The following is a 14,547-nucleotide window of genomic DNA, read 5'->3' as shown; positions in this document are numbered from 1 at the left end:
TATTTCTCTTAACAGGTCTGTTTCATCACTAATAATTGCTCTCCTTGCACACCCTGTTGTTCCCCTACTTGGGAAACTGTAAACCCTCCAGGTTTATATTCTAATGTACTTTGGCAGATGGATGCAACTCATTTTCCTCCCTTCAACCCCTGTTCTTTCTTACATGTTACCATAGATAGATATGTCCTTAGGCCTTATATTGGGCCAGTGCACATCGTTCAGAGATGGCCTCAGCCTGTATCTCTCATTTTCTCTTCTGCATTGCCACCATGGATAAACTTCATCATTTAAAAACTGACAGTGTTAATACTGCTTATACTTCCAATGCCTTTGCTCAGTTTTGTAATCAATATAATATAATTCTAACCCATGGACTTCCCCACAATTCTACTGGACAGGCCTTAGTTGAACATGCACATTGCATGCTTAAATTATGCCTTTTAAAACAAAAACATAAAAGGGCATCTAGCCTTATTCATGTTAATAATGCTTCCAATATTGCCTTGTTCACAGTGAATGCTCTTAATGTACAATATGAAGATAATGCACGGTGCTGTTCCTCTGTCTTGAGTAGACACTTATCACCTAAGGAAACACTACCAAAGATTTATGTAAAATACTGAGTTCCACCAGATCCTGAGTTCCACCAGATCTGATATGGCAGGACCCTGTGTCTTTGATTACTTGGGGGAAGGGATATTCTGCTGTTCTTACTCTACAGGTCGTGTCTTAATTCCTGCCAGGTATACGATGCCAATCATGAGTTGGCATCAAGGACTTGAAACCTGATTCCCAAATTCCAGTTGTTCCTAGATGAAGAGGACCCTAATTCAAAGAAGAAAACTCCCCAAAGAGCAAGAGAACCAAGGGAATATGTCTTCTAATCATTTAGTGACTTTGAGGGACACAAAGCATTTAAAAACATCTGACCAAGAATTCTAGCATAGACATTTTGAAATGTACCCCAGAAAATTTGTTTATAACTCTGTTTATAAAACTTACCCCAAATTCCACAACTCTCTTGAGCCTATTATTGCATTTTTTTCTCTGTTTTTGCACCCTTGTTGTTGGTGGCCCTGTACAAAGTACTCTTTCATCTTTGGTTTTCTGCACTCATTATAATATTTGGGTCCACTTAGTAAAAATTGTTAATTCTTCTGAAATTTGTATCATCAAGCTATTCATTATAATAGGATTGCTATTGATTATTTGCTGTTGTTGCATCATAAGGGATGCCAGGAACTTAATAATATGTGGCTTTATCAATTTAACTGAGAACAGTAACCCCATCCAAAAAGAATTCAATCATCTTAAAGCTTTGTAACAAAAGATCAAAAAGATGATGGAGGTTGGGAATTATTAGATTGGTTAACCTCATGACTATCAAATTTTACATGGATCAAACAGCTTTTCAGTGGAGAATGTTTACTTGCCTTATTATGCTGTGCTGCTTTTTGCCAACCTCTGCCTTGCTTTCTTCCTCCACCTTCCTTACACAAAAGTCAAGTCATGTCTATTTAGAAAGCCATACACAACAAAAAAGGGGAGTTGTGGATGTTTCAGGTCAGTCAATGTTCAGAGGAGTGTACGTCCTCCAAGTGAGCAAACTCCTCAGGATGGTAAGACCTTCTGTTTGAATAGGTTGGAAATGCTCTGCAACTCCTCTGTCCCTGAGGCCTGGAGACATTATCTTATTATAAAATCATTTGGTAATAGTGGGCTCTGAGAAGCAAGCAAGTTATGTGTCTACAAATGCCCAAGGCTAACTGCACAAATATAAGCTAATGTAAATTGATATAACCCTGGAATAGATAGCAAAACTGAATTGGTTTTCACAAGGGAGTCGCTTCTTGCTTTCACCATCTTGTGTGCTTTTCTCTTTATTTCCTCTCCCCTTAATCTTTACAGCTGGTCACCAGTTCACCTTTACAGAAGATCCCTTTGGCTAAAAACAATTTGCCTCAGTCTTGTTGACACTTTCCAATATATTCTTTTCTTCTCAATGGATCATAATTATTTACAATGATACTGACTGTATATCCTGAAGATGAGGGTTCACTCACAGTTACAGCAATTCTGAAGCATTTCAGGCAAGTTCAATCCTGGGTCACCTACATCATCATCCTCTGCCCTCTGCAAACATGGATCCTCCTCCTCACCACACACACCCTCCAAAGTTATCTTTCTGCTGAACCTGCCTGGGCTCTTCTGGAAAGGTGTGTGTTCCCCAGGGTCAGGGTGGGTGGCCAGATACTGGTATGTTACTGTTAATTTCACAGTGAGGGTGAATTTCAAGGGGTCCTACTCAGACTACCTGCAATCTGTTTCTTTCCCCATCTCCCATTCCTCCCTGACACAATCCTGACTTTCACCTGAGGAATATTCTTGTTCACTGATCACTATTTACATTTTCCTTTATTTAATATATTTTTACATTCTTTTATTAATTTTTAAATTTCTTCTAATTAGTTATATATGACAGTAAAATGCATTTATACACTTTGATAAATCATATGTAAATGTAATATAATTTCTAACTTTTTTCATTGTGCATATTGTAGAATCACACCTGTCATGGAATCTTATGTATACATGAGGTAATAATGTATCTTCACTCTACTATGGTACCTACCTCTTTCTTCACTTCCTTCTACCTAATTTAAATTAAATGTATCCTTCTTAGCATCCCAGAATTATTGTGAATTAGCATCTTCGTATCAGATAAAACTTTTAGTCTTTGGTTTTTTTTTTGGTTTGGCTTATTTCACCTAGCATGGTATACTCCAATTCCATCCTTCTACCAGCAAATGCTAGCATTTCATTTTTCTTTAAACCTGAGTAATATTCCTTCATACACACACACACACACACACACACACACACACACACACACACAGAGAGATTCTCCTTTAAGGTTAATGAAAATTCCCTCATAAAAACCACGAGATGGGACATAAATAAAACAAAGCTCAGGTAGCAAGAGGGTCAAGAAAAGAAGTAGGAGGAGAAGTTAGCACATGTTTAATGCCAGTGCCAGAAGTATGAGGTGGGAGTGCTCCAACTTCTCTCCTCTATAAGGGAGAAAAGCTGGGAGTTTTCCCTTTCAGTTCTTCCCTTAATAGTATTTAAAATTAGGAAAGGTATGGGAAGCAGATTGCATTTAATAATGCAAAGGATTCCTTAGCAGGAAGAGTGAAACAGGGGGTATTGCAATACCAGATCTTCAACTCTACTACAAAGCAATAGTAACAAAAACGGCATGGTATTGGTACCAAAATAGAAAGGTAGATCAATGGTACAGAATAGAGGACACGGACACAAACCCAAATAAATACAATTTTCTCATACTAGACAAAGGGGCCAAAAATATGCAATGGAGAAAAGATAGCCTCTTCAACAAATGGTGCTGGGAGAATTGGAAATCCATATGCAACAGAATGAAACTAAACCCATATCTCTCACCATGCACGAAACTAAACTCAAAATGGATTAAGGACCTCGGAATCAGACCAGAGACCCTGCAGATTATAGAAGAAAAAGTAGGTCCAAATCTTCATCTTGTTGGTCTAGGACCAGACTTCCTTAACAGGACTCCCATAGCACAAGAAATAAAAGCTAGAATCAACCACTGGGATAGATTCAAACTAAAAAGCTTTCTCTCAGCAAAGGAAACTATCAGCAATGCAAAGAAAGAGCCTACAGAGTGGGAGAATATCTTTGCCAATCATACTTCAGATAGAGCACTAATCTCCAGAATCTATAAAGAACTCAAAAAACTCTACTCCAAGAATTCAAACAGTCCAGTCAACAAATGGGCTAAGGAAATGAATAGACACTTCACAGAAGAAGATCTACAAGCAATCAACAAACATATGGAAAAATGTTCAACATCTCTAGTAATAAGAGAAATGCAAATCAAAACCACCCTAAGGTTCCATCTCACCCCAATTAGAATGGCGATTATCAAGAATACGAGCAACAACAGGTGTTGGCGAGGATGTGGGGAGAAAGGTACACTCATACACTGCTGGTGGGGCTGCAAATTAGTGCAGCCGCTATGGAAAGCAGTGTGGAGATTCCTTAGAAAACTTGGAATGGAACCACCATTTGACCCAGCTATCCCACTCCTTGGCCTATACCCAAAGGACTTAAAATCTGCATACTACAGAAATACAGCCACATCAATGTTCATAGCTGCTCAATTCACAATAGCCAGACTGTGGAACCAACCTAGATGCCCTTCAATTGATGAGTGGATAAAGAAACTGTGGTATATATATACTATGGAATATTACTCAGCCATAAAGAATGATAAAATTATGACATTTGCAGGCAAATGGATGAAATTGGAGAATATCATGCTAAGTGAGATAAGCCAATCTCAAAAAGCCAAAGGACGAATGATATCGCTAATAAGTGGAGGTTGACACATAATGGGGGGGAGGGAAGGGTTAGAGTTAGGGTTAGGGAGGGGGGCAAGTATAGAGGAAGGAACTACTGTATAGAGGGTAAAGAGGGGTGGGAGGGGTGGGGGGAAGGGAAAAAAATAACACAATGAATCAAACAACATTGCTCTATGTAAATTTATGATTACACAAATGGTATGCCTTTACGCCATGTACAAACAGAGAAACAACATGTATCCCATTTGTTTACAATAAAAAAAAAATAATAATGCAAAGGATTGCTTGGGTTGTAAGACACAGGAATTAATTATTTTCTAAATTACTTTTTCCTATTAGCAATTATGGTCTAGTGCTATTGGTCATCCATTAGGAATGCTGATAGGCAATTTGTCACATCCTGAGCTCCATAATGTACTTTAAAAGCCTTGTGATCTTATTTTTATATTTTGCCAGTGGATGCACATATTGATTACACCTGATATACATTTATTATGATGTGAAAATTTATTGAAAAGGAGAACATAATTGTGATCAGGACAAAAGATGCACTTGAAGAATTCAAAACACTTCAGTGAAAATACAATATTAGTTTTGTTCCCAAAGCTGCTGAAAAATAAGAATGCATGTCATTTGCTAAGTAAACTCTTATCTATCTGTCACCTTTCAGTTGTTTGATATTTTGTCTTTCTTGCCTTATTATGAATGTATTTCTTTGTCAGCTCTCTTATCTGTTCAGATAATCTTGTCCATTTTCTAAGTGTGTGGCAAGTAAAAGTAATTTGAAAAGAGTAATTTTAAACACATAAGCAGCAGCATGGAAAACTGTCACATGCGTTACTTGCAAACACTGTGCAAACATTCATGACAGTCCAGGCATGTTACTACAGAAGCACTAAGAGTCATAGCAAATACTACAGTGTTTACAAACTTCTCTGGCCTGTTATTTTGCATAATTAAACATTTGTTTCCTGGGATAGCTGACTCTCTTGATGAGATTGCAATTTTTGAAAAGAATAAAAATGAGACTTCAGGTGCATTTAGATCCTAAAGGTCACTTCTAAATAATCCTAAAATAATCATTCCTGAGTGTTGCCAGTTCTCCACAGGGGAGCAGAATTGAGTCTCTCCTCAGCTTCTATCAACTATGCCTGCAACCGGTGTGGATCTTTTCATCCAGCACAGTGCCATGTGGGATGTGAGGAGCTCAGTCTCTCTGCTTAAAGTAACCATGGCACCTTGCCAGAGGCAGCAGGGCCCTTGGGACCCCAAAGCTCAGCCTGCAGAGGCAGCAGGAGTCCTGAGCACAGCACCAGGCAGTGCATCTCCAGAGCCCAGGGGAGAGGACCTGGCCACCTGCCAGCATGGGTAGTGGATGGCACAGGGGAATCCTCTGCTGGCCATGACCCTAAGTCATTGCAAAGAAGTGAGTAGCACTGAGGAGAGACTGATGGGATCACTGTGTGTTCTCATCTCTGCCTCCTTCACCTCAGTGTGAATTAGGGGTGTTTATGGGGTCAGTTAACATTAGGTTGGTGAAAACTCTCACTGGCTCAGCAACCTGCAAGTGGTAAACAACTAACACACAGTTCAACAGCAAAAATCCTTACAATTGAGATAAAATTCAGGTTACATAAAGTTAACTGGTGTAATAGTTCATGATGACCAGTTCGGTGTTATTTATTGTTCTGCACAACTGTACAACTTCCAGCTTCGTCTTTTTCCCAAATACTTTTATTACTTCAAATGACTTATTGATCCATTACACAACATTGTCCACATTATCTCTAACTGCAGTCACTGGAAAACGCTAACTGTATTCTGTGTCTTTGAACTTACATGTTTATGAAATATCATATAAATAAAATTATTCAGTATATGATCTGTATTCTGGCTGAAGTTAGCCTAACCTGATTGAAATTAATCCACCTTATAGCATGTACCATTATTTCATTACTTAAGGATGAATGGCATTCCATTAAGTATATGTGCCAGAAATATTTTAATTAACATGTGCATTGGTGGACATTGTTTTTTTCATGCTGCTAATAAAAAACAACTGATTTATTCATTATCATATGTTTTGGCATCTTTGAAATTTCTGATAAACAATTTACACTCTCTAAGATTATGTTGAAAAATTGTGTCTGACTGGTTTGCATTATTGTGAAAAAAATACTGGATCATAAAAAAAAATAACCCAGTGTAGTGGTGCATACCCATAATCCCAGTGATTCAGGAGGCTGAGGTAGGAGGATCAACTTCAGAGCCAGTCTCAGCAACAGCAAACAACTAAGCAACTCAGTGAGATGATGTCTCTAAATAAAATACAAAAGAGGGCTGGGGATGTGGCTTAGTGGTTGATGGCCCTGAGTTCAATCTCTGGTACTAAAAACAAACAAACATCAAACAACAACAACAAAAACTACATCCCAAACAAAAAGCCAACTCAGGTCAAGGAAAGCACATTTTTGCTCACAGGTTCAGAGTTTTCATCACCTGTCTTCTGCCAATTCCATGGCTTTGTGCCAATGGGGTGGGCACATTTAGGAGGACCCACCAGAGGGAAGCTGCTCAGGAAGTGGCTGCCAGGAAGCAAAGATAGGAAAGGAAAAAGGGGATGGAAAGAAGATGTTGCTTCCAGGGCTTGACCCCAGGGGCACCTCCATCAGCAATGCCCCGCATGCAGAAATCTGCCACCTGGTCAAAGCATTCATTCAAACCAGGGTGGACTGATTAGGTTGTTGCTCTCAAAATCCAATCATTTTACCTTGGAAACTCCTTGCCAAACAGGAAATTTTGGGAGACATCTCACATCCCATCCACAATGTTTCAAAATGAGACTTCTTACACTCATATCCATATCACAATGCAAAATGATTTTAGTCCATCTACAAGGGTCTCTAGTCTGAACAATTCCAGCATTGCTTCAAAGTGCAAGTCCAACATCTCACCTTAAACTGAAGGTGAATTCTTGGCTGTGAGCCCCTGGAAACATTTTTAACATTGGACACACTGCCACACACTTACACCTGATACACCTTAATAAAAAATGTGAAAATTATCAAAAACTGAACAAAATTGTGATCAGAACCAAAAGGTGAGGTTGATGATTTCAAAGTGGTTTGGTAAAAAATGTATAAAAAATGTCTACAATATTTATTTCTAAAGCTACTGAAAAAATAAGAATATGTCATTTGCTAAATTAATTCATATCTACCTACCTGTCACCTGCCAACTCCTTGACAATTTGTCCTTCTTGCCTTAATCTGAATGAAATTATTTGTCATCTTTCAAATCTTAGGAGATAATTCTGTGCATTTTTGAAGTGTGTGGTAAGTAAAAGTAACTTGAAAAGAATAATTTTAAAGCCATAAAAGGCAACATGAAGGACTATTATGGGTTACTTGCAAACTCTGTGTAGACATTCAACACATTCCAGTTACATCACTAATGAAGCATTAGGAATCAGAAAATACTCGAGTGTTTACAAGACATCTCTGTGCCTCTTATCTTGGAGAATTAACAAATCAATTCCTGACTAGGTGAATCCCTGGATGAGTTTGCAATTTTCTAAGCAGAATAAAAATGAGGCTTCATATGCTTTGAACTCTTACTTCCAAGTGCTTACATCTGAGTGCTGCCTGTTCTCCACGTGGGAGCAGAACCCTGTATCTCCTTGGCTTCTCCCATCAGCTGTGTCTGTAGCCAGTGAGGACCTGTCCATCTAGCCCAGTGCCACATGGGATGTGGGGAGCTCAGTCAACAATGCTTTATGTGAACCTGTGCTTCCCAGTGGGATCATGGTCTCTGGGAACCTGGAGCTCAGCCTGCAAAGACAGTAAGAGGCCTGATCTCACCCCCAAGCAACAGCATCTCCAGAGCCCAAGAGAGAGGACCTGGCCATGTGTCAGAGTAGACAGTGATGCTGGGCATTGTCTGAAGTGACTACTGAGAAATGAATAGCACTGAGGAGAGACTGTTGGTGCTCACTGGCTGTTTTCATCTCTGCCTCCTTCACCTCAGTGTGAGTTAGGGGTGTGTATTGGGATCAGGTGATATTAAGGGAGGTGTGCAACTCTCAGTCACTCAGCAAACTGCAAGTGGGAAACATCTAACTGTCTGAATACAGCAACAACATTTCTTATCTTTGTGATGAAATCCACATGACATAATGTTAACTGTTGTAACAGTTCATGGTTAACAAATCAGTATTATTTACCACATTAAAAAATTGCACAAAATCCAGCTACAACTTGTTCCCAAATACTTTTATTACTTTAGATGATCCATCTAATCTGTTACACATGTGGTCCCTGTTATTCCTACTTTCAGCCACTGGAAAACTCTAAGTATATTCTGTATATTTGAATTTACATATTTGTCCAATTTCATATAAATAAAAGCAGTTTATGATCTTTCTTATTGCTTGACTTAGTCTAAGTTTTTCAAAATTATTCCACCTTTTACACGTTTCATTATTTCATTCCTTAAAGATGAATGACATTCCATTATATGCATATGCAGGAAACATTTTAATCAACACTTCCATTTTTGGACCTATTTCTCCTCAGTCTATTAATATAATGGGACTGATATATTAGTTGTCATTTGTTTTGCCATTTTTATATCTCTAGTACACACTCTGTACTCTGTATGATTATGATGAATAATTTTTATCAGTCAGATTTTTATTTCTGTGACCAAATTACCTGGTTTTAAAAAGTCCACAATAAGGGGCTGGGGAGATAGCTCAGTTGGTAGAGTGCTTGCTTTGTAAGCACAAGGCCCTGGGTTCGATCCGCAGCACCCCCCAAAAAAAAATCCACAATAAGCAAATGCTAACCCCGATGAGGCAAATCATATTCTGACTCAGTGGTTCAGAGGCCTAGTTTGTCGTCAACCAATTCCATGAAGTTTTGCCCATTTTGTGGGCACATTGAGGAAGGACCCAGAAGAGGGAAACTGCTCAGGATTGGCTGTGAGGAGCAAAGACCAGGAATGGGAAAGGGGATGTAATGAAGATGATTGTTCCAGGGATTAATGACAGTGTTTCACCTCCTCCATCAATGCCCCCACATGCTTAAAGCTCCCACTCACTCAGTTCATTCAAACTGATTAGGTTGTAACTCTCATATTCCAATCATTTCAAATTGAAAAATTCTGCCCAAATATAGGAACTTTTGGGAGCAATCTCACATCCCATTGATAACATTTCACTCCTGGTCATGTAAATCTCATGTCCATTTCACATTTCAAATGAATTTAGTCTATCTCCAGGGTTCCCATACTCTTAAAATTCAGCTTTGCCCAAAAGTACAAGTCAAGAATCTCACCTGAATCTGAAGGTAAACTCTTGACTCTCAGCCCCAATAAAAATAAAAATCAAGTTACATACATCCCACATCCACTGGTAAAATGTAAACCTTCCCATTACAAAAGGGAATGGTAAGGCTATGGAAAGAATGAATGGGTCAGGAGGAAAACCAAAACCAGATGAGCGAACTTAACTCTACCCATAATTCCTCATATATGATCTAGGACCCTTGACTAAAAGATGTTCCTTCCAAAGGGCTGGGAATTCCTGCCCTGGTGGTCTTGCCAGTTGTAGAGCAGAAGTGTTCTCTCTGCCTTTAGCTCTCTCTGCAACCAGAAGCTTTTCTTGGCAGACAGTTCATGCTACTTGTAACAATTAATTTCTGGGGATTCCATTCTGACTTTGGCTTCACCTTCAGAGATTCTCCCACTATCCTGTCAGGGACAGTTGGCCAAGCTTCAGACTATGCTGCAATTTTCTTAGATTAACAGGCCTTTCTTTGAAATGATGGTGGAAATCATCATGATCTGTTAACATGATTACCCTGCATTCCTGCAGAGCCAGCACCATGTAAATGATGCTAAGTCTGATGGCAGCTCACACCATTGTTGGATTTCTAAAATTAATTTCATGATGTTTTCTGAATGTTTTCCTTGCTCAGCATAGTAATCTCACTTGTTGGGTCCCCTGTGCAAGCAGGGTGTCCCCAAGACCCTTCTCCAGAGAATCTTCACTTCTATATCCTTGAGTGTGAAAGGGTTGTGGTCTTGCAATTCCTTAGATAGCCTTAGCCCCTTTCCTGTTGTCTAGGTATGAAATATTTAGCATTTCTTTAGAGTCTGCATTCTGTTTACAAACACTTCTTTGATCCCAGTTTTAAAATTGATCTGTTTTAAACTTTGGTCAAATCTGATTTTTAACAACTGATAGAAATAACAATTTTCTTATAATGTTATATGTCTTTTGTATTGATAGAAATATTCTCAAAGCCTTACAAAAATAAAATTGAGAAATTCTGAAGGATATGGTCTAATGTTTTCAGTGAGGGATATTACCTTAAAATGATCTACACAATGCTTCTGCATTGTCTTGTTGTTTGCTAAGCTCTCATCAAAGTTTTTACTATGTGCTGTGGTAAATCTTTGTCTTCTGCAGTTTTGATTGTACAAAGCACTGACAAATCTAGTCATGGGAAGTGGTGATGTGGATCAAGGCTTTTGATTTCCCTGTTGTTCTGGTGACTGCTTGTGCTGGGAACACCTGAGCAAAAGTAAGGTTTACGATTGTCCATTTGCTATGGTGATGTCCTGCCTAGGGACATTGTGCAAAGTCTCAGAGATCAGTCATAACCTTCAAATTGAGGAACTAGTCCCCTGGGACAGGGAATTCTGAGAATAGCAAAATAACCATAATATTTCATCAGTGCTGTGTCCTTCAAGCCTGCGTGCTATGCCGAAACTTTTTCAGAAATATCCTTTTGATGATATACCTATATAATAAACATGCTGAGCCAGCTCTGCTCACTGTTCTCAACCAGACATGAGTATTCCACATGATCCCATCTGTCTTTAAAGTTAGTATACTTTTTAAATAATCCCACATCACTCCTTGCTGGTATCTGAATTAACATCTGTGCAGTTCAAAGTACACAAGCACAAAAAATGCTCTAATAAGTACTCTTAAATAGTATCCTTATTAGAGTAAACCTAATATTTTAGAAAAAAACTGGCTTTCAAAAATGTATCTTTGTCATAAGTGATATTACAATAAAAATATCCATTCCTTGGTTCATAACGAGTATGCAAAGTAAAAGTTTTTGCCAAATTTTGCAGAAGTTCCTTACCACATCCACATGCCTACAGAATTTTGCATTATTTGACACAAAATTTGATATAACATGAGGTCCTTATATCATATATCATTTTTCATTTCTTTTCTATGAAGTCTTTCAATAAGAAAGAGAAGTTAAATGTCCAAAACTATGCCTCTAAGAGATACCTCTCAATAGGAATGGGGGTTGCAACTTAATTGCTTCCTAATTTTATCCATTAAATTTAAACAATTTACCTGAATACCTCAACTCATTAAAAATTTGAGAATTAGGATCAATGAGTTGTAGATGTAAAGGAAATGCATGTTAAGGTGGCGGGTGCAGAACTCACTGGGGTTCTCTCAAGGCCCTTCTGCTCTAGCAGGGCACATGGAGCAGTGAGAACCAGCAGCCATGGGACACAATTGGTGGACACAGCTTGTGTTCTGGGTTGGATCCTGTGACGGCAGGTCAAAGCTTCCTGCATCAGCCATCACTGGGGTGCTAAAGCACTGGGTCCTAAAGCAAGCATTCCCTTGTCTGCAAACGTTAAGAAATGCTTTTATTCATTAATTATGTATGTTTAGGCTTTTGTGTTTTCCTAGGTAGTAAATGCATTTATATTTTTTGTCCACTATTAACTTACAGGTGAACAAAACTCTTCTCAGTATTTGGAAATTGATGCATTTACTGTAATTTGTATAAACTCTTTTCTTATTTTGCTATATTAGATTTCCTTGATAAATTGACAGTGAGTATATGTCATGTGCAATTAGTGATTTGCAGAGCAAATGCCAGTGAGGACACTGAAGTTTTTGAAACAAACAAACTGTGTAAAAGGATGAATGACTGCAACAGGGTGAGAGAGTACAGAGGTTTACCTTACGATGTCCAGAGGGAGTGGACAGTTGACATGGGTGAGACTCTGAGGCCAGACAATTGCAGTCCATCTCCTCATCTTTATCAGACATGACACACCTCTTAAATATTACAAATTAAATGAGTGGGAGGAAAACTGTTAGAAAACTGACCTTGAACTCAGCCTTGAGGTTGGGTCCCTGGCACAGGGTCACTCTCAGACATAATAGAAGACTGGCAGCTAATGTGGCTGAGGAAGGCAGGTGCTCTTTTCCAATGGGTGGATTTGAATGTCAGGATGCAGGGTGCCATAACCATGGCCCTCTGTTTACTTCACAGACAAGGAGATACTTCTTTTTCCATGTTCTGGATGGAGAAGATTACTACTGTTATTCTCTCTATAATTTTGGTGATAACTGCCTTAGGATTTGATTTTTGCTTATTTCCAATGTAATTAAATTGACACAGATGTGTACCACAGACTTTCCACATGTACTTCACTCATCACCAAATAAGACCATTGAATGAGATCAAATGATATGAGTGCAGGTGGTCTCCTTGTTTGCTTTGTGACATTTCCCTGTGTGACATTGTGAGATAGAGCTATTGCAAACAGTTTGGTGAATCATAAACATATACAATTTTAAAATATTTCAGTAAATATGTAAATTATATTCATTCATTAGAAGATGCATTTGCTAACATTATACATTTTATAAAGGATAGATAGAAATGTTGTTGTAAATAAAATATATTTCATAAGATCAAGTATCCAGGACCAAATAGGTGACATTAGAGAAGGCAGTGTGACTTGTAAGCACAGCTATGAGGAGCATTGTACCTAATTTAGAACCTGAATCAGTGAAATGAGGATAATGCTGAAACCCATCCTTATCATTTCTCTGAGAGCAACTGTCTTCTCATGACTCTCCTCACAGCTTCCTTACCTGTTTGTTCCTGAGACTGTAGATGAGAGGATTCAAGAAGGGAGGAACTATGGTGTAAAAGGCAGAGAGAATCAAGTCCTGGAGTGTGTCAGAGTTTGCTGAAGGCCTCAGGTACACAACTGTCCAAGAACTGAGGAAGACGGACACCATGAGGATGTGAGGGGTAAAGGTGGAGAAGGCCTTCCCTGGGGCTCTTTTGGGAGATTTCAGCACAGTGGAAAATATGCCAATATATGACATGGTAATAAAAATGAGGCAACCACCACAGACCACCACAGCAGACACAAGAATAAGGACATTGTTAATAGTGGTGTCAGAGCAGGAGAGCCTCAGCAGAGAGGGGACATCACAGAAGAATGGATGGACCACGTTTGACTGGCAGAAGGATAGCTGGAAGGTGTTCCCAGTGTGCACACCTGCATACACCAGGCCACTGAGCACGGAAGCCAGGGTTACACAGATGCAAAACTAAGTGTTCATGATGACCAGGTACTGGAGGGGCTGGCAGATGGCCACATAGCGGTCCCAGGCAATGATGGAGAGAAAAAGAAGTTCAACACATTCACAAAAAATGACCAAGAAGATCCGGGTTGCACAGCCAACTACTGAAATGGCCGTGTTTCCAGTGAGAGAGTTGACACAGGCATTGGGGACAGTGATGGAAATGAAGCACATGTCCAAGATGGACAGGTTCCTGAGGAAGAAGTACATGGGTGTGTGCAGGTTCTGGTCAGCAGTGGTGACAGTGACGATGAGCAGGTTCCCCTACAAAGGACTCATATAGGTCAGTAGGAATACAGTGAAATAGAGGAAACTCAGTTACCAACAATCAGGAGGGCCCAGAAGGAGAAATTCCATTACCATGGTGGAATTGGTCATGTTCTGCAAATTCTGGTTGACTGGAAAGATAAAAGAGGTAAAAGGGGAAGCAAAGAGTGTTTAATGCAATTACTCTACATATCTTTTCCACTGTTTTCTTGTACTTTGCAGTTTCTTTTCTTGCAGAGGAAAGGTCACTCCTGGTTTTCTGATACGTTTAATCATTTCTGAGCAGAGAGCAACTCCCAATGTAGGTATAGAGCTCTGAAGCCCAGGGTCTGGGTGTGACCTGCAGGGTTGTCCTCAGCTCCTCCATCATGCCTCCCTTGACCTCCTGAGACTCTCCTGCAGAACACCTGCAGGTGATGCTCACCTTCTCTGCTGCAGGGCTGC

The 14,547-nt window shown here is 39.3% G+C and overlaps 1 pseudogene across 1 annotated transcript; it reads right to left on the bottom strand.

The window, feature by feature from the left end:
• Nucleotides 1-13,282: 13,282 nt before the first annotated feature.
• Nucleotides 13,283-14,214, bottom strand: LOC306663396 (olfactory receptor 14C36-like; annotated as a pseudogene). Its single transcript has one exon. The product of its transcript is annotated as an olfactory receptor 14C36-like (transcript).
• Between the last annotated feature and the right edge of the window lie 333 nt (nucleotides 14,215-14,547).

The sequence above is a fragment of the Sciurus vulgaris genome (genome assembly GCF_902686455.1).
Source record: "Sciurus vulgaris genome assembly, chromosome: 6".
Taxonomy (NCBI): domain Eukaryota; kingdom Metazoa; phylum Chordata; class Mammalia; order Rodentia; family Sciuridae; genus Sciurus; species Sciurus vulgaris.
This window is presented reverse-complemented; position numbering and strand designations above follow the sequence as displayed.